Source organism: Cygnus olor, chromosome 4 (genome assembly GCF_009769625.2).
Source record: "Cygnus olor isolate bCygOlo1 chromosome 4, bCygOlo1.pri.v2, whole genome shotgun sequence".
Lineage (NCBI taxonomy): Eukaryota > Metazoa > Chordata > Aves > Anseriformes > Anatidae > Cygnus > Cygnus olor.
Window position 1 is genome coordinate 9212266 of NC_049172.1, and position 26262 is coordinate 9238527.

Here is a 26262-nt window from a genome sequence, read left to right on the forward strand (position 1 = left end):
GATTCATTTCCAAGGCTGACCACAGAAGAACTAAAACCAAGAAAGCCTGATTAAGGAAAAATAAATAAGACAAATGACACAGTACTCTTTGAAGGTCTGTAAAAATAACTAAGTGCGGTTGTGCAATATCTGTAATTTCAGACTTACTGGTCAAGTGGAATAGGACACTTGAAAAGACACTTTGGATGAGTACCTGACAGTAGCAGAGTGCAGGATATGACTATATCCATTAACACAAATTTGTACCTTCTTCCCATCAGCAGTTCTGAAGACTTTTGATTAGCTAAAGATGCTCATTTCTCATGAGTTTAAATTGATTTATTCATCAATCAAGTTTCAAAGCATATTTTCTAGATATTAACATATTTTAAAAGTTGGTTAAGAAGCAATGACCTTCCAGCTTATGATGTCATTCGCCTCTTTTGGCAGGGTCATTCTGAACTGAAAAAGATCATCTGTTGCTTCCATTTCAGACCTTTCATATCCTCTATTGCCATTCTTTCCTTATAACTCATGAGCATAAACGTCTGCAATTCCACTGTGTCAGGCACCCATTTCTCTGGCTGATGAACACAAGGGCAACCTTCTCACTGACCTCTGCAGGGTCAGGTTTGAGGACTAGACCTTCAATCTAAATAAACAAATTTAGCTGAAGATCAACTAAACTGCTAGTTCTGTTAAATTTTCAGTGTGAACTCAGGCTCGATTTGTCAGTCTCTCCCAGTGCCCCTCACCTTCAAAGCCCACCTTCTCTGACTGACAGGGAGACAGCCGCACCTCACAAGCTTACCTGCATGGACTCCAAATGTAGAAATTAAATTCTGATGAGCCAAAAAGACACTCCCACATCTACAGACACACTGGATAGGTAAATTGTTTGGCAAAGTTATCTAGATATTTTTCAAGGAAACTACGTGCACACACTCCATAATATAGCCTGCTATCCTAAGAAGACGGGGCTTACAACACTTCATCTTTGTCATTTACCATCTCTTCAGTTCTTCCCCTCCATTAAGTGCTATAGTGCACAGCCCATGTTAACTAAATCTAGAAGAAGGGAACATGCTAAAGACCTAAATAGAATGGAATTCAGTGGAGAGGAGAGAAAATTTCTTCTGCCCTGAAGGAGAGACTGCATCATGAATTCCACATCCACATATCCTGGGAAGGAACAACCAGATGTATCAGTACAGGCTGGGGGATGACCTGCTGGAGAGGAGCTCTGTGGAGAAGGACCAGGGGTCCTGGTGGATGACAAGTTGACCATAAGTCAGCAGTGTGCTCTGGTGGCCAAGAAGGCCAATGGGACCCTGGCGTGCATTAAAAAGAGTGTGGCCAGCAGGTCAAGGGAGGTGATCCTCCCCTTCTACTCTGCCCTGGTCAGGCCTTAACTGGAGTACTGTGTCCAGTTCTGGGCTCCCCAGTACAAAAAATACAGGGATCTCCTGGAAAGAGTTCAGCAGAGGGCCAAAGATGATACGGGGCCCGGAGCATCTCCCCTGTGAGGAAAGGCTGAGAGACCTGGGTCTGTTCAGCCTTGAGAAGAGAAGACTGAGGGGGGAATCTTATCAATGTGTATAAATACCTGAGGTGTGGGAGACAGGCGGATTTGGCCAACATCTTTTCAATGGTTTGTGGGGACAGGACAAGGGGTAATGGCCACAAAATGGAGCACAGGAAGTTCTGCACCAACATGCCAAAGAACTTCTGCATGGTAAGGGTGATGGAGCACTGGAACTGGCTGCCCAGGGAGGTTGTGGAGTCTCCTTCTCTGGAGATATTCAAGGGCCGTCTGGATGCCTACCTGAGCAACTTGCTCTAAGGAACCTGCTTTGGCAGGGGGGTTTGGACCTGATAATCTCTGGAGGTCCCTTCCAGCCCCTACAATTCTGTGATTCTGTATGCCACTCTGTGCCCACCAGCCTGCTAATGAGGCCTTGGGGTGCAGTCCAGTGTAATACTGAAAGAGGCACAAGTTCTGCCAGATAGTTTTATTCATGTAATTCAGTCAATCCTTTCTCAAAATGGTCACAGAAATAAAGTTAACAATGAAGAATCAGTTCGTCTGTCCATCCACTACTACTGCTTTTATGTATAATTTCAGTTGAAGGTTTTGAAATACTACATATACATAGATTTCACAAAAGAGAAACTTCACATAATAGCAGTCTTGCGATGCCATCTAACAAGTGCATGTTAATGAAGCCCTTCATTTGCATGAACCTTCTGGAAAAGTACATCTTGTAGATGGTGGTAACAAATCTAAACCCATTTTGGATTTCCTAGTGTTTACTGTGTCAGTATAAGTATGTTGAGTTGGTACAAGCATCAAAGGACCAAGATGAATTCTACATGTAGCATTCATGCCCAGACATAGCTGTAAGGCCAGCTGAACTGCATGTGTTGATTGCTACTCTACTGCTTCCAAACACTACATTTACTGATTCACCACGTGCACATTGTGACTACATCCAGACTGGATCCCTCCGCATCCCAGAGGGAATCATAAATACATTAAGGGAGAGGACAGACAACAGGAGGTACAAAGGCATCCCAGTTCAAACACCAGTTGTTACAATCTCTCAAGCCCCAATGCCTCTGCCCACAAGAATTGAGTAACCCAAAGAAACAAATTAAGCTGACTTATGCAGATCTGTAGTTATCTAGGCTTCAAAAAGACCAAGCAATACCAAGTTTTATTTGGAAAATCTGAGAAAAATGGGCACATTCAATGAGTAATCATCATATTAATCTTGTTGGTCAGTTAGTTGGTCCCATCTGCTGGCCCCAGATGTTGATGACCACCTACTGAAAGCACACAGTGGTTTCAAGTACTACTTCGAGAACAACCCTTCTTCAAAGAAGTGTCATGATCAGATGTTTAAAACAAGTTTTACATCTTTTCAGACATGAAGAAAAAGGGTTTGAAAAAAACTTAATACTAAAGGCAGAGTTTCTCAATAAACTCTAAGTTCTCACTCAACATGAATTGCATTCTCAGTAGTATGAGGTCCTGTTTCCTGGACAATTACAGTATTGGATGGACTCCTATGGAAAAACAAATACTGCAACTTTAAAGATAACTTTACAATGAAACTGTACTGCCCAAAGAACCAAGAGGGCTTCCACGGGCACAGTTCACAGGCTTTGCAAATGCCAAACTGTAGTAGTCACAGAATACACATTTAATGGAAAACACACTAAAACAAGCTCAGAGATGCAACTGAGGATCTTGCCCAAGTATTACCTTCAAAAGCAGATCAGAAGGAAGTGAGTGCCTCAAAATCTTGATCAGAAAAGGAAAACTATAGAAATAAAGCCCACATGACTGGTCTCTATGCCACGGGGGATAAATGAGGCTTCTCTCTGCTCCTCATGAAGAAGCAGAACGTATTAGTTTGCATATATTTCTTCTTGCCTCAAAGAATGGGCACAAGTGAATGATGCTGTTGGTTCTACCATGCCAGAAGAGAGAAAAAAATATTCCGGCTAACTCCTGCTGTGCACAGGCTGTTCTCTAACATGCACTGCATGAAACTGTCAAAGAGGAGTTGGAAGGCACTCACAATGGTTATCACAATGATAACCTATCACAATAATAACCTATTAAGCCAGGACTAGCAAGGACGGCTGATACCAATGGAAGTTTCACCACTGAGGTTACATATGCAATCTGGTCACACTCACACTGTGCTGGTAACAAGGCCATTGTAGGCAGTGGTCTGTCCCTTGCACGTGAGCTGCTGCACACTCCAGTCAGCCACCTTGATCTAAATGACTCACCCAGGACTTTCCATCCCTGGAAAGATAGATGAATGCACCGCTAATGCCAAAAGCTTTCTTCCAGCTACTGAAAACCATAACTGTTGATGCATTCATAAAGACTCGTGTGCACAGAAATAAGCAAGCCACAAAACTGTAGAACTGGAGAGACAAAGACATACAGCATTTCAACAAAAACGTGTTGAAGAAAACGCTGTTGTCTGACTTGCATCCCTAGCATCTTTTATGAGTTTTACTGTACCATCTATCATCCTTTCCCTGATGAACAGCATTATTTGTACATGGCACACTTAAGGAAGAATTCAAGTTGTATTTATCACTGTGTCAAGAATATTTCTTGATTAATGAATATGTAAAACAGCTGTTATAAGCAAACATTTATCATCTGATTGGAGAGTATTATCATTACAGACCACGATTGCTGCCACTAAGCTAATACTCAACGAGAGTTCTCATGTTACACAAAGAAACATCTAAACAATAACAGCAGCTGAAAATTTTGACACTGGCTTACTGACAATAAGCACAGCAGTTGGTGGCTTTTGTTCAGGAAGGAATATTGTGGAGGGAGAGGGAGCTGTGGGAGACAGAGTTAGTGGCTGGAAGAGAACTGAAGCGGTGCAGGAAGAAGAGTGGTAAAGACACGTAAATGGAAATAACATTTTACCAAAACAGCAAAACTGCCTCCATCAATTCATTATTTCTTTCATTAAAGAGACATTCCATTTATTTTATTTTTCATTACTGAATTAAGGAGTTATCATTTGCAACACATTTTACAGTATATTTTAATTATACTTAAATGAAATTATTTTAAAGGGTACTTTTAAAAACATCTGTTTTGATCTTATTTTTTTTTTCTTTTTTGATTTTTTCAGCAAATAATGTAATTTCACTCTTGGTGCATTAAAGTAACAAATGCCACATAAATATTTAACCCAGATATACAAGCATCTTAAAAAGCATTTTAAAAAGCATTTGCTTTCAAAACATTTTCCCTTTCCGAGCCATATGGAAGAAACATCATAAAGAAATGAATGGATTCAAATGTGGACAACTACTTTAGAAGTGCACGCAACAGCCTATATTATAGGATACAACTGATCTTAAAAAATGAAAGTGTTTGCATCCCCCAAAATTACACACATTTATAACAATAGAAGCCTTTGACTTTAACCTGTCAATTGTGGTGCATTTCCTGGCATTACAGAAGTCAGAGAAGTAGAGAAGGAGCAGTCTTTTAAAGGTCTTTAGTACCAGTTTTTAACTACAAAACCACCTGTTTATCTCACTACAAATCTAAATCTTGGCCTCCATAGATTAACAAAATGTAAAGGTTTCTCAAGACCATATATTTATCTTGTTTTGCTGCTAAACAAGCATTTAGCAGCTCTTCTGTTTCCATAGCTATCCTGCCTTCCTGCTTTAAAAAAAGTAAAGGGGAGGCAAAACCTGCACTAATTGCCTTCCCTGTCCAACTACAGATTCTGCCAGAGCTGTATTTCTACCATATTTGAGGACAATTAAGAAAATAAGAGGAGGGACCAAGACATCCTAGGTTTATAGCCGCATACTCTGCTCCTTTGAAAAAAGCTCATAGAATTTAAGAATAACACGCAGAAAGGTTTACTATATCAGTTCATTCAGAAAGTCTCCCACTTCGTACTCGTCCTCCTGTGCAATAGGCTATCTGCTGGAAAAGGCAGTGTCGTAGCCAAAAGCTGTGTGTGGGCTGAAAAGCTGTAGGAGGAAAAAGAATGCAACAAAGCCCTGAGATTAATGACTTCACACATGCATCCCTTGTGGTGTGGCCCAGAACTGCATGTACCCATCCCACCCCAAAATGCACAGTATCACTGTCACCATCATATGGTTTCCCTCCTCCTTCAGCAAAGATTAGCATACAGATATATTTGATGTCCTTGGCAATGCCTCACAATGGGATAAAAATCACCCTTATAGCCCTCATTCACATACAGGCATTTTCAAGAATATAGCCCGTGGGTCCAATGCTTCTCCTTACATACTTTAGAGAAAGATGCGATTTAGAAAAGGTTGTTCTGTGCCGAGTTCCCCACAACTTTTGATATCTTTGCATTATTTCTTCCTTCCCTGTACCTCCCCTTATTTGATGGCTTACAGGGTTCAAGATGTAGTTCAAAGTTGCTGTAACTGCTCTGCGATGATTTCCAGTCATCAAAAAGAAAACAACACAAAGAAAAGCCACTAATTATGTTGGTTAGTCCTCTTACATGTTCTCTCTAGATGCAAGAGGGTAACTGGATCAACATCTGTTAGAACGAGTATAATCATCTGTAAATTAGCACGTTTTTCTCTGAAAAGACAGATCACCTGGGACAGTTCAAAGGGCTTACAAATCTGAACTAAAACTTGCAGTAAACAAGCAAAATAAAAGAGGTAATATTTCATTTTTAAAGGTGCCAAATATTCAGACAGCTCAAACCTAGCTAGCACCAGAGATGCATGTGCATGTTTTGAAATCTAGTCACCAAACCAGTGGTGATCTGCCAGTGGTCACCCTTGAAGGGCTGTCTGGGTTTGCAACTGCTCCCAAGGACAGCAACACTATTTAAGGGATAGATTTTTTTCTGCTATACCAGTATGTCAACTTAAGCATGATTTTACTACAGTCTATAGTCATTTAAGAAGAGAATCAACCTATATAGAAAAATCATCTTGTTCATTACACGATGGCTACATTACAGCTATGACTTCTGTACTTTAATGTGCAGACAAAAGGAAAGGGTCAACACCAGGGCCAGGGATGAGAAGAAACACTGTGAACTTACTTCAAGGATTTTATTATAATCCTTTCAAATGTTTGCCATGATCTGTGTGTTAATAGCACATATATACAGCTGCTGCCTCAAGTAACCTGTCCCCTATGTCCTTAGCCAATATGGAAAAAAAAATACCAGCTGTAACAGTCCTGACCTTCCCCTACAAATTCTTCTGTTTGCTTTCTCATTCCAGACTTGGGCTGACAGTGCTCTCCTTTGCTATCGCCTCTCACAGCAGCATGGTTGAACCATCAGACAACTGACAGGATTTTTTTCAGTGCACTGAACCTACCTTGCTTCACTCCAGCCCAACAGGATCTCAGCACCTAGCAGCAGTGTTACATACCCATCACATTAAATCCTGTATGCCAAACCGTTATTATCAGTTAGTCTGCTCATAACACCAAAGCCAAAAGTAGCAATATTGCACGACCTGTGTTGGTATTGCTGGGGAGAAGATCCAAACACAGCATCTTCCTGGGGGCTTTCTTCCTCTGTTTTCAATGTAATACATTTTCTTCAGATATTAGTTGCACAAAAAAAATATTCAGATGCCTTCCTTCTCTACCCTTTGACATCTGCCAAGCACCATTTGATAGTATTTTTTTATTCTGGAGTTGCGGAGAAGTGAGTTTGAGGAAGGTTATTTTCAACCTTTCACTTCTGCATTAACCAACTGGGCCAACTCAGACTTCACCCAGTTGCCTCACTGTGTCTGCAAACAGCATCTTGGGTTACAGAATCAGTCATTTAGGCTGGAAAAAAAACCTCTAAGATCATCTGGTTCAACCGTTTTATCTCACATCACAGCTGGGGATGATAGAAAACCGTGGAAGGTGTTTTCACACTGATGCAGACCAAGCACATTCCCACCACCTGCTTGGCTTTGGACCCCATCTCCCAGGGAAAAAAAAAATGATTTAAGAAAAAAAAAAAGAGCTAGGCATAGCATATGCTCCAAAAGTTCACAAAGCGGTTGCTCATTTAGGTCCTTAGCTTTATGGTAAAGCAGTTCTAAAAGTTTAACTCAGCCATCAAATCACTATTTTCCTTCAGAGCACTGCATTTAATCAGTTGGACTATTTGTAATTTACTTTTTACACCTTTGAGCCAAGACCAGTATCTCAGTATGACTAGCACATAAAAAAAAAAGTTTTAAAGAGTATTTCAATACATGTAAGACAACTCCTGCAGGCAAAGGTCTCACCAACTTCTAACGAGATTTAGCATCCATGATTACACCCATAAGAATATCTCCATTTAAAAAGTCAGTCATGCAGTTTTAGTTTTTATTAAATTTGCAGTAAGAGAAGAAATGCCAAGAATGGTTCACAGAAGCAGCTGAAATGCTACTAAGGAAAGAAATGACATTGGGATTAATAATTTCAAATACATGTACAGCATTTGAGAGCAGAAGGGCAGTATAAAAATAGATCAAACCCTTTTGACAGGCTCTCATTTCTTCATACCATTCCAAGTCATGTTGCCTAAACTGGCAAGGTGAATTAAAAAAATTCAGTCCTGCATGAAATATGAAATTTACTCTTTTTCAGAAGACTAGCAAAACATTTACGCACAAATTAAGTAAATCCAATGGCATTAAACACACAAGTCAAGCACCTAAGAGCCAAGCCTCAAAAATAAGAATAAACTTTACAACCAGAAGATTAGAAATTCTTTGTTTCGCTTCGCTTCTGTTTTTCAAAAAAAAAAAAAAAAAAAAAAAAAAAAAAAAAAAAAGCCCTGATTCTCAATAACCAATGACTTCCATGAAACCTGTGAAAAAGGCAAGTTATAAGAAAATTACACTCATTCAAACCATAGCCTGCATGTCATGCAGATCACATGTCAGTTCTTGTCAGGAAAACAAACTGCACTCAGAATGAAAGAGTCCTGAAAAATTCCATAATGCAGCTACAGAAAAGCTCGATAACGCCCTGCCAATAGATTTTAGAGCAGAAATGTTTAAAGTTATCTTTATGTTCTTTCATTTTTAATTGAAATAAATTATTGGTCCCTGCAGGTCCTCCCTCAGCAGTGTCCCTATTACGCTGAACAGCCCTGCAGTGCAATGTAAACCCCACTGTAAGTGGTGGTGGGTGTATACCCTTGGCTTGTTTGTAGACAAAACTAAACTGTTGTGATATGAAAATATCAAAAAAATATTTAACTTCAAGTTAAGTGTTCTCATCCTCCTCTGCAAACACAGAAATATCAATCTGCCTGCTGCTGCAACAGCTGTCAGGATAAAAATCCTATTCCTTCCATAAAATACGAATATGCATCTATGTGATGCCATTGCTGCTCATATACTGCTGGCAAGCATAGCTTACGCACCCTATTTAAATAGAGTTAACCCTAAATAAATCCACAGAATTTACCATCCATTTCCAATTAATGCCAGAATTCTAGAGGAAAATCGTTTTGCTCTTTAACTATAGTAACGCAATTATATCTGTGCCAAAGTAAACTTTAACAAGGAGTTTAATATCGTGGGAGGAATGTTTCCTGTCATAAGAAGCTCACTTCATGTGACAGTGATGGGCATCCTGTGAAAACCACAGAGCTAGGCAGACTGCAGTTTGAACCCCCCCAAAAAAATCATTAGCAATCCTAAGTCAACACACTTCTTACCATCTCCCAAACAGAAATTATATTTTAAACCCTAAACACAACACAGCCTCAAAGCCTCATGTTCATAATAGTTTCGATGTGTCAGATATAGCAGCCCTGAATGCCTGACTAGGAATGCTTGTGAATAAAGGAAAAAGACAATATCATTAATATTTTTAAAGAGGAATGCATAAAGCAGTATTTTGAATAACTGAAGTTTCACTCTGTCCATCAATATCAGCAGCTTGAAGTTGACCTCGTTCCTGACCCAGCATCTCCAAACTGTTTGAGGGGTACTTGTACCTGCATCCTAGTTGACAAGCTGAGTTGCAGGGCCATTAGGGACCAGCCCTGTGTCATCTCCTCAAAGCACCAGGACCTGGCTCAGCTTGAAGGGTTTCTCTGTTTCTATTCTCCAGGAAGACAAGACCCTACAAGACTTGCCTATGAATAAAAGAAGTCTATGATGCTTGTATGCAATTATTTGTATTTCTGCAGGCTACAAAAGTCTTGCTACATTCATTTTAACAAACTCTACTGGATAGTGATGCCTGAAGAGAAATTCGCTGTTAGGAGGAAAAAAAGTTCATCCAACTTCAGTAGCAAATGCAAATAGCTAATTAGCCTTATCTCCATTACACTGTCCTGACTTTGCAATACACTTGGCACAGAAACAAGAATTTGTTTGCCTTGTCCAAATCTTCTCACGTACGTACAGAGCCTAAAATCAGCAGTCTCTGAATCAAATCTGACTAGTAACGATTTAGCTTGCATGTATACCTATACCCTCTGCACTGCATTTTACGTGCATATTTGTGTATGTCAATTCATCATCACTTCTGATGGGGAAAAGAAATCGGCAGACACATGAAGATGAAAGTTATATTTGACTCAATTTACAGATCAAGATGTATTTGCATACATAACAAACAAAAAACTAGCCAGACTCTGTTCATCGCATACACATTATCAGTCCAGTATGAATAAATCTATTATTTTGCCCACAGTATTTTCCCTCCCCCAAAATAAACAGTGCATGCTTCAACAGTTCACTTCTACGGCCTGTTTTAACTACAGCTACTTCCTTGGCCAAAATTGGTAAGAATGAAGGAGAGCGAGTTGGACAAAATGTCTGAGATTATACTGAAATTGAAATATTTATCAGAATAGCTATTACTGGTAAGGAAGATAGTTGTAAAGTCTCATCTGATCCTTAATTGACCTCTGTTTTTAATTGGGGGGGGGGGGGGGGGGGGAGGGGGAAGGGATTAACCTAGAGCTAATTAAGGTCTTGATTCTGCAACCTGCAAGTGTATAATTCTGTTCACATAAGTATTCCTCAGTGAAGTTATGCATGAGCAAATACATTTGTAGCTTCAGGGAATAAATATTGGATAGTGTAACCTTTTAAAAACTTTTAAGTGGCTGCTTTATAAATATATACAACCCATTTGGATATTGGGCTTTACCTATAAATCTTCTGAATACCAACTGAATTTTGCTTTTGTTTCAGACAGGAACTTTTACATTTGTTACAAAAAGAGGCGGATTTAAAGAACATACATTTTAATTGCATGCCTTTATGCATACCAGTTAGCGGAACTACAGTCTTTGGCTTAATGACATAAAAATGTAGAGGTTTCTAATAACTTATTTTGACATAAGCACTGGATTAATTTTCAACATGTAATAAAATCAATTTCCAGGGAAAAAACTCTAAAGATCAGCATGCATGCAAGTCCCTGCATACTTACAGTTCATGTACTGCTTGAAAAACATCCTTCTGGAAGATTTAAACAGAGAACCTACCTTCAGGGTATTCTTCCCTGCACCCACATCGCTACTCCAGTCTTTACTCTTTATTACACTCTGCGGTTTGTGCCCATCTCCTCAAACTTTGCACACTCTGTGGACCCATACCTGCGGTCCTGTAAGCCACCACAGATGACTGTATCAACCATATAAGGCTCAAAATGGTAATTAAGTCTCTGCTGAAAACACCCTCCCTGTTGGACATTTCACCACAAGATGAGGAAAATAACCCTTTCCGCCTGTTTTCACAAGGAAACATTCAGACTTGCTTATCTGTGGATAAAGCTGTCTGCCGGCCCCTCGCTAACAAGTTTTGAGCGTACTGGCCAATTATAACCAAACCTGACAAAGGTTTAGAGGCCTAAGAAATATTCACTCTGCCAAGTGACAGAAAAGCAGGCAGCTGGACTGAAAATACAGCCCTGGGGTAAGAAAGGCTGAAGCAGGAACTCACCACTCACCTACCAGGGAACCCAGGCTGGAAATGCAATGTATAAGAACGTAGGCTTCCTTTGGTTTTGCTTCCTATCAAAACTCTGCAGCATATGCCATGGATGAGAGCAACCAAAACGTACTGCCTGGGTGCCAGAGACACAGCTCTGCACCTCTGCATGCACGCTGTCGATGGAAGCATACACACCTGCTTGTACACACACACAATGATGCTCGAACCAATCATAAAGAATAATTGATCACGCAGGAGTTTCTTTACAACTTGATGAGGTGTTGACATTTTAAGCAGAGAAAAGTAAACTCGGTAATGTAATGCATGACAAGCCCGGTATAATGTAATCAAACACTACCTTTATAGAGTATTTTAGTTACCTCAAAAATCACTTCCTTATTGGAAAAAAAAAAAAAAAAAAAAAAAGTCCATCCCTTACAGAAACCATAGAGAAATCTTTCTTCCTTTCATACACTCAAAAGAACAAGCTTGATAATAAAAAGCATGATCTAATTTTCAGATATCATCAGAATGTCACAATTTGTTGACTTTTTGGAAACCTTATCAGATAGCCCTTGTTACATTTTCGCTACCTCACCAGACACAAAGCAGAAAGAATAAAGCAGTTATTTGCTTGTCGGAAGTGAATCCAGTTTGAAACACGCGCTGATGCAGAAACTGGTTTGGCACATGAAAACTTCAGATCAAAAATATTATTTCTAATCATTGTCCTCCTAATTTTGCTTATCAGCAGCCAAATCCTCAGCTCATTCTAAGAATATAAAAATAGTAGCTCATCTCTTAAAATAAAAAAAATCCAAACGGCCATAAGTAAAAAAATCATAGAATGACTTGGGTTGGAAGGGACCTCAAAGATCACCTAGTTCCAGCCTACTGCTATAGGCAGGGATGCCACACACTAGATCAGGTTGCTCAGGGCTTCATCTAACCTGGTCTTGCAAATTTAAGTGATGCACACAAAAAAAATATATATATTTTAGTTCACTCTACAAAGTACTGCTAACCAATCTAGTTTTGTTAAATATTTACAGTATAATGATCTGTATCACTTTGGCATGGATGAGTTGAATACTGATGTGTCTACAAAGCCTATTTAATTTCTTCAGTAGAGCAATGGCAACCAAGAGAACCACATTGGCCTATATGCTATTCTACCCCTGCAACTACCCTACAGTCAGAAGAAAAAAGCTGTCACAAGTTTTAGGGAGGCTTTTCTGTTTTATTCCATGCTCCACCAAAAGGCTATAAATGACTTTGTCTCTTTGGGACAGAGACACACACACACACACACACCCCATCCCACCCCTCACCCCCTAGATCACTTCATCAGGCACTGTGTATGTAAGACAACACAAAGCAGTCCCTTCTCCACAGGATTTACACTCTGGGTATCTGCTTTGTAGCCAATGGCAAGCAGTCAGTGGTTAAGAAATAGAGCAGCACATAAATGTTCATGTGGAAAAAAAAAAACATTAATCTTATTTCTCAGGAATAGTAACACATCATTTCCCACCTGAGCATCAGACTTCCTCTCATTGTTTCCTTGCACCTGGCAACAGATATTATGTCTTACGTATTGAACCTTTTGTTTTCTAAGAAACAATACACACAGAAGAATGACAGAAACAGGCAGGAAAGACGAGACTCGGAGCAGCCTTTGTGGATCTGTCAGTTTACATTATCACCAATCAAACCTCCTTCAAAGGTTCAAGAGTTTCAAGACCTGAGGGCTTGATGCTGCAAAGCAAGGAGCACTCTGGCCTCGGCACAGCAAAGCATCCAGCACACACATCACTTTAATTGCATGAGCACACCAATTAAAGCAGACCCACTCATACCCTTAAAATTAAGCACGTACTTAAGTGCCAAGTTGAAGCAGGAACATTCAGTATGTTGACCCGTACTATTTCAGTGATGCACACAGACAAATGTATAGAGATAAACAACTATCCCAAAGGATAGAGTTTTCCCCCCAGTTGCACAAGTGTCACTCACGAGCAGCTCAGCTGAAGCCAAGCAGGGTAGCAGGCTGCAGGAAGGCACCCAAGGCGCCTAGATTGCATTTGCTGTGATGGGTTCCTTATTTTGAAATAACTGGGCAAGTGTTTCATAACAAAACGGAATTTCAACACGCGAACCAGAGAACTCACGAGTATATTATGAATTCATCATGCCGCTCTAATGGTAAAACACCACTTTGGTCTTTTGGTTGCTTTACAAAATAACTTTGAAAGAAATCCACCCCATCAGGAAAAGCAAGCAGGAGTGAGTGGTGCCGCCGCTGACAGAGGCGAGCCCGTCCTCTGTGGGCAGTCTCACGGCCGCTGCTGTCAAGTCACCACACGCTGCCTCCACAAGTCAGTCCCTGAGACGTAGCCTTCAGCATCCTAACTTTGTCACCTCTGCGGTTCAGAGTGAGCCGTTCTCAAAATTAACGACGGTTGCACCCGCCTCCCTTATGATCAGCTTTAAATGAAGCTAAAGAGAGCTTTCCGGGCTGAAAAGGAGAGGACTGAGGAAGCGCTGTAAGCTTACGAAACCATGAGTGGCATGGAGGGGAATAGGGATCAACTCCTCGCTACCTATTGCTATGCAAGATATAGGTGCTATCAAACGGAGGTGTGAGTTTTAACACAGGGCAAAGTTAAAGTCCCAAATCCTTGCTACAGCACGCTGCAGATGCTGAAAGTTTACACGGGGTCAAGGGGGCAATCAGACGAGTTCGTGAAAAAGAAAAAAAAAAAGAAAGAAAATCAACGAGGGCTGTAAAGACACCAGCCCTTGGGAAGCATCCGAGTTGCAAAGGGGAGCACGCTGAGCGCCTTCTGAGGACCCATCCTCACCACCCGCCCCGTTTCACCCTATTCTCCATCACCCCCTGCCATGAAGCAAAACAGACCGGCTCCAGGAGCTCGTGGCAGGGCACGATCCGACCAAGCCTCCCGACCCCGGGCAGCCCCCCACTCACCCCGCAGCAGCCTTCCCCTCTCCGCCCGCCTTACCGGGGCTCCCCGTGGCCGCCGCCCGCCTCAGCCGCTCCACTAGGGTTTGGGATTTATTTATTTTTTGCTGCCGTTCCCCTCCTCTCGCCCTCTCCAGCTCCCACTAGTGAGCACACAGCCCGCCCGCCCAGCGCCGCCGAGGATCGGCCGCCGCCCCCCCGCGGGCGGCCGGCGCGGAGCCGCCGCCTTCTCAGGGCCCTGCGCGGCCCCGGGGACTGCGAGAGGGGCGAGGCGACGCCCTGGCCCCCCTCAATGAGAAACGGAGAGCAGGGGGAACAGCCCCTCCGAAAAGGAGCCGGGCCCCCGCTACTCGCGAGGGCCCACCTGGAGAGTGCTGCGTTCAGTGGGGGCCCCAGCGCGGGGGGGGCGTGGAGCTGCTGGAGTGAGTCCAGAGGAGGGCCACGAGGATGATCAAGGGGCTGGAGCACCTCTCCTGTGAGGACAGGCTGAGGGAGTTGGGGTTGCTCAGCCAGGAGAAGGGGAAGGCTCCGGGGAGACCTTATAGTGGTTTTCCAGTACCTAGAAGGGGCCTACAGGAAAGCTGGGGAGGGACTCTGTCAGGGGGTGTAGTGATAGGTCAAGGAGTAATGTCTTCAAACTAAAAGAGGGTAGATTTAAATTAGATATTAGGAAGAAATTCACGACTCTGAAGGTGGTGAGGCAGTTGAACAGGTTACACAGAGAAGCTGTGGATGCCCCATCCCTGGAAGTGTTCAAGGCCAGGCTGCATGGGGCTTTGGGCAACGTGGCCTAGTGGAACCTGTGCCTGCCCATGACAGAGAGTTGGAACTGGATGGTCTTTAAGGTTCCTTCCAACCCAAACTGTCCTGTGTGTTGTGTGGAATTTATAGCATCATCAGTAATTTATTGCTAAGAGTAGGCTGTACCAGTCCCCACTGTAGATGTTCCTGCTGTAAGTCATACCACACCTCACAAGCAGTCAGCACTGTCCCACAGCACCTTACAGGCACAACAGTAAAAATTCAGCCCAGAGTGTTCGACCTCAGTACTATTTTACTACAGCTTCCCCATTTGCTGCAATTGATCAGTAAGTGATCAACAGCTCTGGTTATCATATTAAAAGTTTCTGAGCACAATTTAGTCTGTTATAACACATGATAAAGTTTGCAACTTCGGAGAAAAAGGTGAATTCAGAATGGGAACACTTGACATGCAACTACAGTAATGTTTTACTGTGCATCAGGAGCACACTTTGAAGCAAGCTGTGGAGTGATCCCAGCACACAGCTGCAAGCAGTAAGCCAGAAAAGCATGCCAGGGGCACAGCTAACAGGCTTTGGGTCCCACCTGCACCCTGTGCGCCAGGCTAGGCTGAAGCCAGGTTGAGTGCCTTGGTCTGAACGCTAAGCCCTCAGCACCAGCCAATTCAGACTGCAGATCTCCTGGGCCACGCTCACTGATAGTGCAGACACACATTACCCTAACCTCATAGATAGCTTCTATTTCTCACACTTAGAGGAGTAAATACTCTCCCTCAGTTTGAGAGGATTAATATGTTCATATCCGCAGAAGCTAGTCCATTCCCCTTTGGCTCAGGGCATTTAACTTAAAGACAGAAAAGACTGCACTAATGTTTTAAGGCAGCTATGTGGAAGAACGAGCAAAGTAGCTCCAGTGAGGGAGGAAAGCTGCTTTCACTGCACCTTTGTGTTCTTAGGCCCAAACCTCAGTGTCGGAAAGACCAAACACTGTAGACATTTTTTCTATTTTTCACACACCTCAGTCAAAACCAGAGCCAGGAGGGATGAAATACTGAAAGAAATACTTATTGCTAGCTGAGACAAGAGATGAAAACAGTGGAAGTCTAAGGACAAAGCCTGCTTCAGTGATATTTCTGAACAGCTGTTTTGTGAAACCTGTATATAAAAGTTATTGTTGTGCACTTCATGACCCACACTTTTTTGGTCTGTAACTTAGCCTCTGCTCATTATAATGCAGATATATTGTCTATTGTGAGCCTAAAGTTTCTCTCTGAGACGACACTACTTCTTAATTGGTTTCCCCTTTTCTGTTTGCCTCCTGCAGACAAACAAGGGAAGACAGAGACAAATAGAAGCAGTTGCTCTTCTAGAAAACAGCTGAATAACTACCCCATGGTGCACTGGCAAGAGAAACCTAGAAAACAGATCTCAAAGTGGGGAAAAACTCAGGAAGTAATAAAGAGAGATTAAAGGGGACAGGAGACAAAAATAAATAGAAAAGGAACAAAAGGTAGGTTTAACAGAACTGGAAAGTGCTGTAAATTGAAATAGTTGGCAATGAGAAAAGAGGTGTTATGAACACCTTTGGTTCACACTGGAGAACTGAGAGACTGAAAACTGCGGTTTTCTTTGAAGCGCAAAAATAATTAGATATCTTGAGCATAAGAGAGTCAAGGGTTTGTGCTATACTGCTACAATGCCAGTGTGCAGCCAAAAAGAAGCAAGACTTGCTTACCAATTTCCTTGAAAACATACAGCAACTCTTCAAAGAGGCATGCTCTTCAGAGCTGCTGTGAATCAGCAGCCACAGAAGCTATTCAGCCCTAGACTGAGCTCTAATGAAAGCATGAGCTTCCTCTTCACAACCTCCAACTAATCTTTTCTAAATGGATCACTTCAGCCACCATTCTTTAACTCCTAATTACATGAGACCTCATTAAAACAACACTTGAATGAAGATGCTCAAAATATTGAGCTCACAGTGATGATACTGTATGTAGTATTTCCAAATGAGACTGTTTGAGGTTGCCGGGTAATTGCCTAAATCTTCTATCATTGCTAAGGTAAACAGATGAAACCACAAAAATGCTCAAGCCTCCTGGCAAAGTTTTCAGCATGCTTTCACCTTCCTGACCTCAAAGCGCTGAGCACTACATTATTGCTCTGCAATTCCTTTGGATGCTGTATGTTGTCAGTGGAGGAGATCTCCCACAAAACACATGCAAATAAGCTATCCAGTGGTAAAACAAATATTGTGTGATCTCTTCACTTTTTGTCTGTGTTCAGGCAAGACGACATAATCCTTTCCGTTCTAGAAGCTAATGCTGTGCCTCTTTCCCAAACACTAGTGTTCTCTCTGTCTTGTGAAGAGCTACATAGTAAACAGAAGTCAGCTTGTAAAAATAGCCCGATGTATTTCACAAAGGGTAATCACATGCAAACACTTTATTCCTATATTCCCAACATTGTTTTTCCTGCCCAACCAAAGTTGCAGGTTTCAGTAATGCAGGAAGAAACAACGTTACCATGCCAGATTAACTAGACTTTGCTCTTTACTGTGCAGACAGAAGCATACGATATTTCATGGCTTTCTTACAGTTCTGTAACATGATTACATCCTATCTTCAAAAGTCAATACCAAACTTCATTTGTCTTTGTTTACTCACAGATTATAGCTGATGGCTCTCTACTGTCTGTTTGCTGGAGGTATAGTGTCTGAAGTGCAGTGTTGTGATTTTCAAATCCACCCTTTAACTGTGACAGCCATATATCAAAATCCTCCATCAGCCAGCCAGAAAATGAGTCAAGAAAAAGGCAGTTGCCATATTCTTTTTGTCAGAAATTATTTTGTTGAGCAGGTATACTGATCACCTCCCCAATACTTTTTTTTTTTTTTTTAAATAAGTATACTACAAGTAAAACATTTTAACAACCAAGAGTTGATCCACATATGATCTGTAGACTCAAGTTGTGCTTATTTGTATTCATCAGTCTTATTTTGTATTTGCTGTGCAAACTTTACAAGGTCAGGCTAAAACATGCCTCTTGTTACCTCCCTCTGCCACACAAAGCATATGCACATGTATGTGTTTGAATATGTATTACAACAGTATAGTACTGAAAAACCCATCTCAATAAAAGGAGAGGAAAAGAAGAAAGGGTACATGCTTCCCATGTGAAATGGTAATTGTGAGAGGGACGGAGAATTGGAAAGAACATAAAAGGCACTGTATTTGAACAGAATTATTTAAGACAGCAGTTCCCAAACTGAGATCCAGGGACTAACTCCCTCCTGGGGAGAGCAGCTGGCTGCCTGCCTCAGCATCTTCTACCAGCAAGAGGAGCCAGCAGTCAGCCATAACATCCTCTGCAAGTTTCTATGTGCCGGGCTCCTCTCCTTACAGATTTCTGGCACTCACAGTTCTTATTGATTTAAACGGGGCTTGAAAGCCTTCAGAACTGAAGGCTAGACCTCTTCACTAAAGAAGAAAGCTTGCAGCGTAGAAGCCTTTAGAGGAACTTTAAAAGAATAAAAACAAATGCTTGTCTCTAGGACAATAGCAGCAGGGAAGAATGCTCTCAGACGAAAAATAAATCTGTTGCCTATAACGTTTTTAGCTTCAGTTAAGATACTCAGTCTTCAACTGGAGACAAAATACTGTGGATGTGGGGCACATCCCAGAACACCTGGGTACACGTTGCCTTGCTGATCGAAGCTGTGCACCCAGGTCCAGCAAATTTGCTCTTCACGTGCCTAAGAGCTCCAAAGAATGGGAATTCAGACTCAGTTTTTTGGTGGATTTTGTTATTGTTTTTCCAACCTTCAGCAGTATTTTATAGCTTCTGCCCTATGAACCACTAACTATTTTTATAATACGGATTAATTCCTTTTCCAGTTTAAAGAAACAGCTGAGATAGCAAACTTGAACAATTTCATATTCTGAACTCTAATTAGCTTAATGTAATGTTATTTGTTCAGGAGTGCTGGTCCTTTAGTCAAGTTTCAGCATAATCCCAACATAATCCCTGATTTTTTTTTCCACCTTTTACATCTCATACTACTTTGAAATATTTTTAAAGGTTTTGATCTATTGAACGCTTACTATAAGGCTTGTTTAGTGCTACAGTATTTTCTTTGATCATTTCTTTGAAACTTAATCCAACAGGTGTTATTTTAATTAAAAACGAGTCTGTCATCATTCTTTTATAATAGTAATTTCGTTTCACTACTATGGGTTATATTTTATGTATTTTCTTCTCACAGCTCCTTAATTTAGGACTTGCATAGTGTGGCATATTTACTACTTCTTATTCCTAAATAGGGTATAGATAGAAATATTCTAATTCTTCCTATACTGTAATGTTATTTAATATTAGTGAAATTCCCTCTTGGATTTAAACCCTTGAAAAAAGGGATGAGCTTTCTGGAGAGCATGAACTGACTGATTTAATGCAATAACAGCAGTTCTCCCTAAATGCAGCTGTATAGTCACGGGGGATGAAATTCAACCTTGTGCAGAATGCCGGTAAAAGATCTAAGTATTCCTCAAGACATCAGAATAAGGACATAGGCTTGGTCTTGAGTCAGCAAAAGGAAGTTCTTGGAACAAAACTGTCTTAGTTATTTACTGTTATCCAGAGCCAAGGAGAGGGGAGGAGACCCTGATGGAATACAGGGAAAAATCAGCAGAGTCTGCATAGAAAGATGCATTTCCTTTTTGAAATCTTCCTTTGGGCTTTTTTTGCCTTTTCTAAGTGTGTCACTCTTGATCTGGAGAACAGGGGTAGAAAAAGAGTTGGTTTCTACACCAGTGACCCACCCACCGCAGAGAGGTCCCACGCTGGGAGGCTGTTACATTCTTCCAGAGGAAAGGAATGGGGACTTTGTTTTAAATTCTGTTTCCTTCTATTTGTGGGTACCCATTTCATGAACCACAGGCCCAACTGTACAGTACATTTCTCCTATACCCACAGTGGAATATGTAAAAATACAAATGACATTCATCATCTCATAAAAGGATCCTTTTCATTTGTTCAGTGTTGTTTGGTGTGGAAAGCAAAGAGAAACAAGCCATGGAAAACAAAAGAAAGCTGACATGTAGAACATTGCATGTCAGGGATAAAGCCTCACTGTGAGCCAGGGAATTGTCATCATGCAGGAGTTACATCAGACTATAACCATCTCCAGCACTATTTCACTAGCTCTCCCCACACACATCATTGCTGCATGGTTATCTGTCAGTCAAACAACTCTAAAAATAACAGCCAAATACCCTTGTATTTATGACACTCCTTCCCTTCCTCTATGTGCAATGCTTTCAAGATCTGCCATGTCACATAATCCATTGGACTGCTGCTCTCTTTTCAAACGCAGAGATGACTTCCAGTGTTTTAGTCTCCTGACTTTCTCCTGATGAGGCTCCAAGGAGCCAGCCCTTTGATGAGTTAATGACAGAGCATTGCATCAGGTGAATCCCAATGGATACAACATCCGGAAAAGAAGAAAGGTCCTTTGTCTTGAGCTCATTCTAGAAATTAGAAAATTCTTGGCAAGAAAACATTTTGAACAGCTTATGAATGTATCCAGGAATCACTCACCAGATCCCCTACCCTCCACCCCCAGCTCTACCATGTCTTCATACTCTGATTTAAGACATTTATTATTTTATATCCTCCCAATACACACAATGGCTGTGTGATTAGCTGGTTATTGAACCTTTGGAAAGCTAGTCATTTGGGCCAAATCCTGCTATTGCAGTTTTTCTTCTAAAACAAACAAATCTAATAAAGAAACTTATACCTTTGTAATGCTATTAAGAGGAAAGAGAAAACTTAAATATATTATCAGCCATAAAAACAGTAACCAAACAACCCAGAGGTAAATACTGGAGAGAGAAGAAAAAAAAAAAAAAAAAAAAAGAAATTGTATATAAGCAGTGACTTTTCTTTGTATCTGATTACAGTAAAAGATACCAAGAAAAAGTCATTTGAGGAAAGGACTCTTCTCCCCAACAGATGCCCTCAGAGGCTAGAGAGATTGTCTTTCCTTCTCTGGCCCAGTCAGTCCAGCTATTCCATAAAAACCAGAACGATCTTAAAAGAACAAGGGCCAGTTTCCCCACCCTACCCAGAGTTCTCGCAGGAGAGATCCTTGGCTTCCCAGTGCCATCTTTTATCCCCCCAAGCACTCTCACAGGATATGCTGCAGCTCCAATACAGAGACTCCCATGGCATTTTGTTTCTTATAAGGGCTACTGGAAAAAGAACCACATGTCCCAGACATGTTGTTAGGGCACCGCTTGGGTTTAGGAGTTTCATTGTCAGAAGAAAACAGGAAACTGAAATAGCTTGCATCTACCAGAAGCTGTGCTAAGAAATTTCTTCAAATCCAGGACCACAAAGCAATTAGTTTCTTCAAGCCACTTTATACCTATTAGTATAGGTAAGAGTTGGGAGAAGAAACACTGAAATACTTGAAACAAGGAGACTCTATGCAGAAACTGGATTACAGTTATTTTCCTGCTGTGTTCCAGTGCCAAGACCAAAAAAAGGAAGGACATCTGTCTGGTGGAAAATAAAGTGGGATTTTTTAAATCCCCATTTTAGTGCTTAACTATAAAGCCACTAATTATGAAATAAGAGCCATCTATTATTAGAATGTAATGAAACTGAAAATTGTCTCCTTATATTGCCAAGATGTCAAGAGTAAAATCCCCCCAAAGCCAATGTATTCTCCAGCCACCAACCCAAAACAGCTTAGCAGAGCTGGATAAAGCTGCAGATCTCTGTACACTTGCTGCACATATGCTAGCAGTCCCTGTTAGTAAATGCTTGCACTGATCTCCTTTTTAATGGATCAGGTATCTCTAAAATCTGTGCACAGATTACAGCATATTGTATCTTTGTATGTTGTGGCACTGCACTGGAATCAGAGCAGAACAAGAGGGAAGGAGCTGCCCCTCTAGGAACCACTTTTACAGCAGTAAGTCATTTGCTTGCATGCTCTTAGGTCTAGCTGCGTTCATCCTCTGCTCTCCGTTCTGAAGGATCTGTTTCACCTTGCACAGCTTTCCCCAGATCCTAATGGCCACATCTAATATCTTCCCCTGGGTCTGGGAGAAGATGCGCATCAGGGAAACATTTCTCTCTTCCCCTGCCTCCAATATGGTAGCATCACCTAAATCTGATATTCATTCTGTTTTGTTTAAGACAAATTTTGTGAAGGCTTTTTTTTATCAAAACTGGCAAATGTCCATGCACACTACCTATAAGCACTTAGGTGGAATCCTGCTTTCACAGGAGCATAGTACAGAGAGAGATCTACCACTAGTAAATTACAGCTATTTCTGCATTAGATTTATAGAAATCCTTTAAACCTTTTCCTATTACTGTTATTGTAACAATAAAAGCAGCAGCACACAAGGAACCGTCCCTTTTATCTCCATCCATCATATGGATAAAATATATAAGATCTCTATATTTAACTTCCAGCTCCCCGGGTGAAAAAGCAGTTATATAGTAGAGCACCAGCTCCTGCCAATTCTGGAGAACATTTTACAATACTGAAAGGCATCCTACAAAACCCTTTCTGCTCAGACCTTTCATAGACGGTATATTCTCATGTTGGAGCAATCACATTATGGGTTAGGTATCAGATAGAAAGTTGAGAGCAGCATCCAAGTCCCACTGAAGCCCTCTTTGGGGAATTCAAGTGGAAGGGAAGCAGCCCAAAGGGCTGGCATGAGTATGCTTCACTGGACCCATTTGAGAAAGCACTCCTCCCAAGAGGTAAAGCCCAGCATGTACAAGTATTGAGCACAAGAAAAGATTGCCCTGTTGACTTTGTTGTGTCCTTCACTGACTCCCACAGACTTTAGTTTTACTGCTGAGAACAAGTATACTTGGAGAAAAAATAAAGTTTAGGAAGGTGCTCTAGAGAAGAAAATTTCTTCTACCCTGCAACCACAGTATCTAGGGTTTTTTGTTTTGTTTGTTTTGTGTGTGTTTTTGTTTAAAAAAATCTAATTGTTCATTGTTAACACCTCAATGTTTTAAATAATACAGGCAAACAGGGTTGCAAATCCAGAGATATGAATCCATACTATGTGAATTCTATTTTAATTTTTAAAATAACGGAAGAAAGCCCAAACCATTATTTGAAAACAAAACAAAAAAAGGTTACTTAAATGGAAGTTTAAGGCCTCTCTTATTGAAAATCCCAGCATTCCTCCAGTACTTACAACTACCACGACATAGGAACACTACTAGTCCTTTGAGATGCCCTTTAAAGGCAGTGGCACCTTACAGAGAAAGCATTTGAAAATATGCAACTTTATTTTTCCAAGGTGCATCTGGTTTTAACTTTTTATCTCCAGATTAGGGAAAGCTACATACTGCAATATTAAATGCTTTTAGTGAACAGTATTAAAGAAAGAAAGAAAAAATAAATTACTGCATGAATATCTCAGCCATAAAACCTAAAGTGGTTGCTATTGCATCTCAGCTCACCGCCGGATGCAGTCAGCAACGGGTAAATGCTCAACTCCTATAACTCTTTGATTACAAGCCCTTACATTCTTTCTGAGTGAGGTGGTATGCCATTGGAGTAGCTGGTTTTTTTCCTCTCTTTGCAATTGTTATTTTCCGAACATAGGCTTTCATTGAGCATTTGACTTTAGACACGTTATTTAACCAAGTGTTTATCAAACACCTGGAAAATCACTCTCCTTTAAAAATTTTATGATGGAAAAGCAATTACCCTTTAAACCATGTTTCAAAGTCAATTCCCAGGAATTCTTTGGAAGCAAACCTCAGCTTTCTCTCCTGCTTAACACCCAATGTCACTCAGCAAGCATGTAAACTATGGATTATTATATTCTTTTAAAGTTTAGTGACGAAATATGGATGAGGAGTTGTTTTTTTTTTTTTTTTTTTGCAAGCCACAGCTGTTACTAAATGGAAGTTAAATGGACCAGGATGGGGTTAGTTACAAATATTTCAATTCATTAACAGTGTTTAATTCTGTAAAGCTATTAGAGCCAAGTGTGTCTTAAGCTTTTTCCAGACACCAAAAGCAAAGATCAAATATGAATGAAAGGCCTTTAGATTTCAGATGAAAGAAAACCAAACCTAAAAAGCCTATATGAGAATAAAAAACAAATTTATAGTAAGAACATAAAAAAGCCAACGATATATCTCTAAAGGCCTGTACCCAGCTGAACACAGGAAGATCACCAGCCTCAATAAACAGCAGTCTTTAGAAAATTAAAAGTGCATTAGGCAGTAAGCAAAGATGCAAGACTTGCACGCAAAATTGCGATGTGGGGTTGTCTTAGTAACATTAACTTCCTTTTTACATAGGGAAGCAGCGTGTAAAGGTTCTATGCCTAGAATGCAAAACGCTTTCTTTGGGGGTAGTTTTAAACAAGGATCAGAGATTCAGTTTGACCAAAAAGACAGAAATAGGCAGTAAAGCCCCATTCCAGATTAAGATCCTGACCTCCCAATTCATACATTCAAAAATTCTGAGGCCTAACTAATTTGTGCCTGACTCATTATGCCATCACATTTCAAACAAGAAGCCACATTAATCAGCATTTGGCCACTCATCTTGTCAAGGCTGGGGCTGGTGAGTTCCCAAGCTGCCCTTTCCTCCCTCCTCCCCCATTACTCCAAATTAACATGAGAAATGAAAAGAAAAGGCAAGGGACCATACTTCAGAATTACATTTTTAAAATCTCATACGCTATGCACCCACATTGGAGATAAGCACAACTCCACTACAAACTTATTTTCTTAAAACCTTACACACTACCTGTGCAAAGTCCTAGTGAAAGGCCAGTACCACGTGTGCTTACCAGGTGGGCAAACACCTCTCTAGAGCACAAGATCCTTCTGGTTACTCCACTCCTATGCTCTGTCTCATACTTTTGCTCTACCCCACTATGACATAAGATGCAAAGCTGCAAGGTCATAGCACCAGGCAGCCGCACCGTGCAAGTGGGAGCCAAGGGCCGCCCCAGCACCAGCCATGCCCTCACCCCCAGCGTACCTGAACGCAACAAGCAGAGCCAGGTCCCTCCCTACACGGCCATGGCAAGGGGTTAGGCAGGTCCAGGCAGGAGCAGCAGGAGACAGGGCTAAAGATAAGGGTTGAAGACACTCACAACATAGCTCAATGGAAAAAAAGGGATGCTCAGGCCTGAGCTTTAAGTACTTCCCTGGTCCCATGGGCAGGGTGTAAGTGGGGTGGTAGTCCCAGGCAGGGCTACTCTGGGCAATTAAGGCTCATCAGCATGCTCAGGGCTCAACAGAGTGTAGTCAGACTAGTATAGGTGGGTAGTTCACAAGATTACTGTAAAACTAGAGGTCACTCCCCAGTTTATTATTTTGAGTGTGAAAAACATGTGCCATAAATGTAAACAAAAAGTTGAAACTCTCTCAAGGTCCCAGAGACGAGTTATCTCCCTTAATTTGCACTGAATGGGGACAGCTGATGATACTTGGTCCTCAGGCAGCTTCTCCAGTGACATCGAGTTAATACGAGACACTGTTGACTTTCTCTTTATTTTCAAGAAAATATATTCTGTTAAAATGTTCTGAAAGTCACCAGATTTAAAAGCAACAGACACTTTATACTGGAGCAGCTAAGGGAACAGAACGTACTGTGTAGACTGGCGTAAATACACTTCGGTATCTTACAACAGACAAAAGACAAATTCCAAATAGTAAATTACAGCAGGTGCAAAACTCATGGCCAGTTTCTGTGGTTCATCAAACCTCTTTTACAGGGAATGAAAAATAAAATTAAACTAAAAGCTGTGATATGGTCAAGGTCAAATACTTTTGAGTACATTTTACAGCTGTTTAGAATTCTAATTCCTTCTTAAATCATAAGTAAACAACAAGATTACCCCCAGGATCAGTTGGCTAAACAAAATACTGTCACATATTGCCAATTAGTAAATATAAAGCCACCTAACCATGAAACATTGCTGTTCATAATAATGGATACTACTGTCTTCAGATTCCCTAATGGAATACTCTTTTTGCAGACATGAGACT

At 41.1% G+C, this 26262-nt stretch overlaps 1 protein-coding gene across 2 annotated transcripts in view; it reads right to left on the bottom strand.

Annotated features, from left to right (window-relative positions):
* BMPR1B (bone morphogenetic protein receptor type 1B) overlaps positions 1-14554 on the bottom strand; it is a 257437-nt gene extending 242883 nt beyond the window's left edge. For both annotated transcript variants that reach the window (XM_040555617.1, XM_040555612.1), the window contains exon 1: positions 14478-14554. The gene's annotated coding sequence lies outside the window, so the exon portion shown is untranslated. The remainder of the gene's footprint in view (positions 1-14477) is intronic.
* Positions 14555-26262: the final 11708 nt, after the last annotated feature.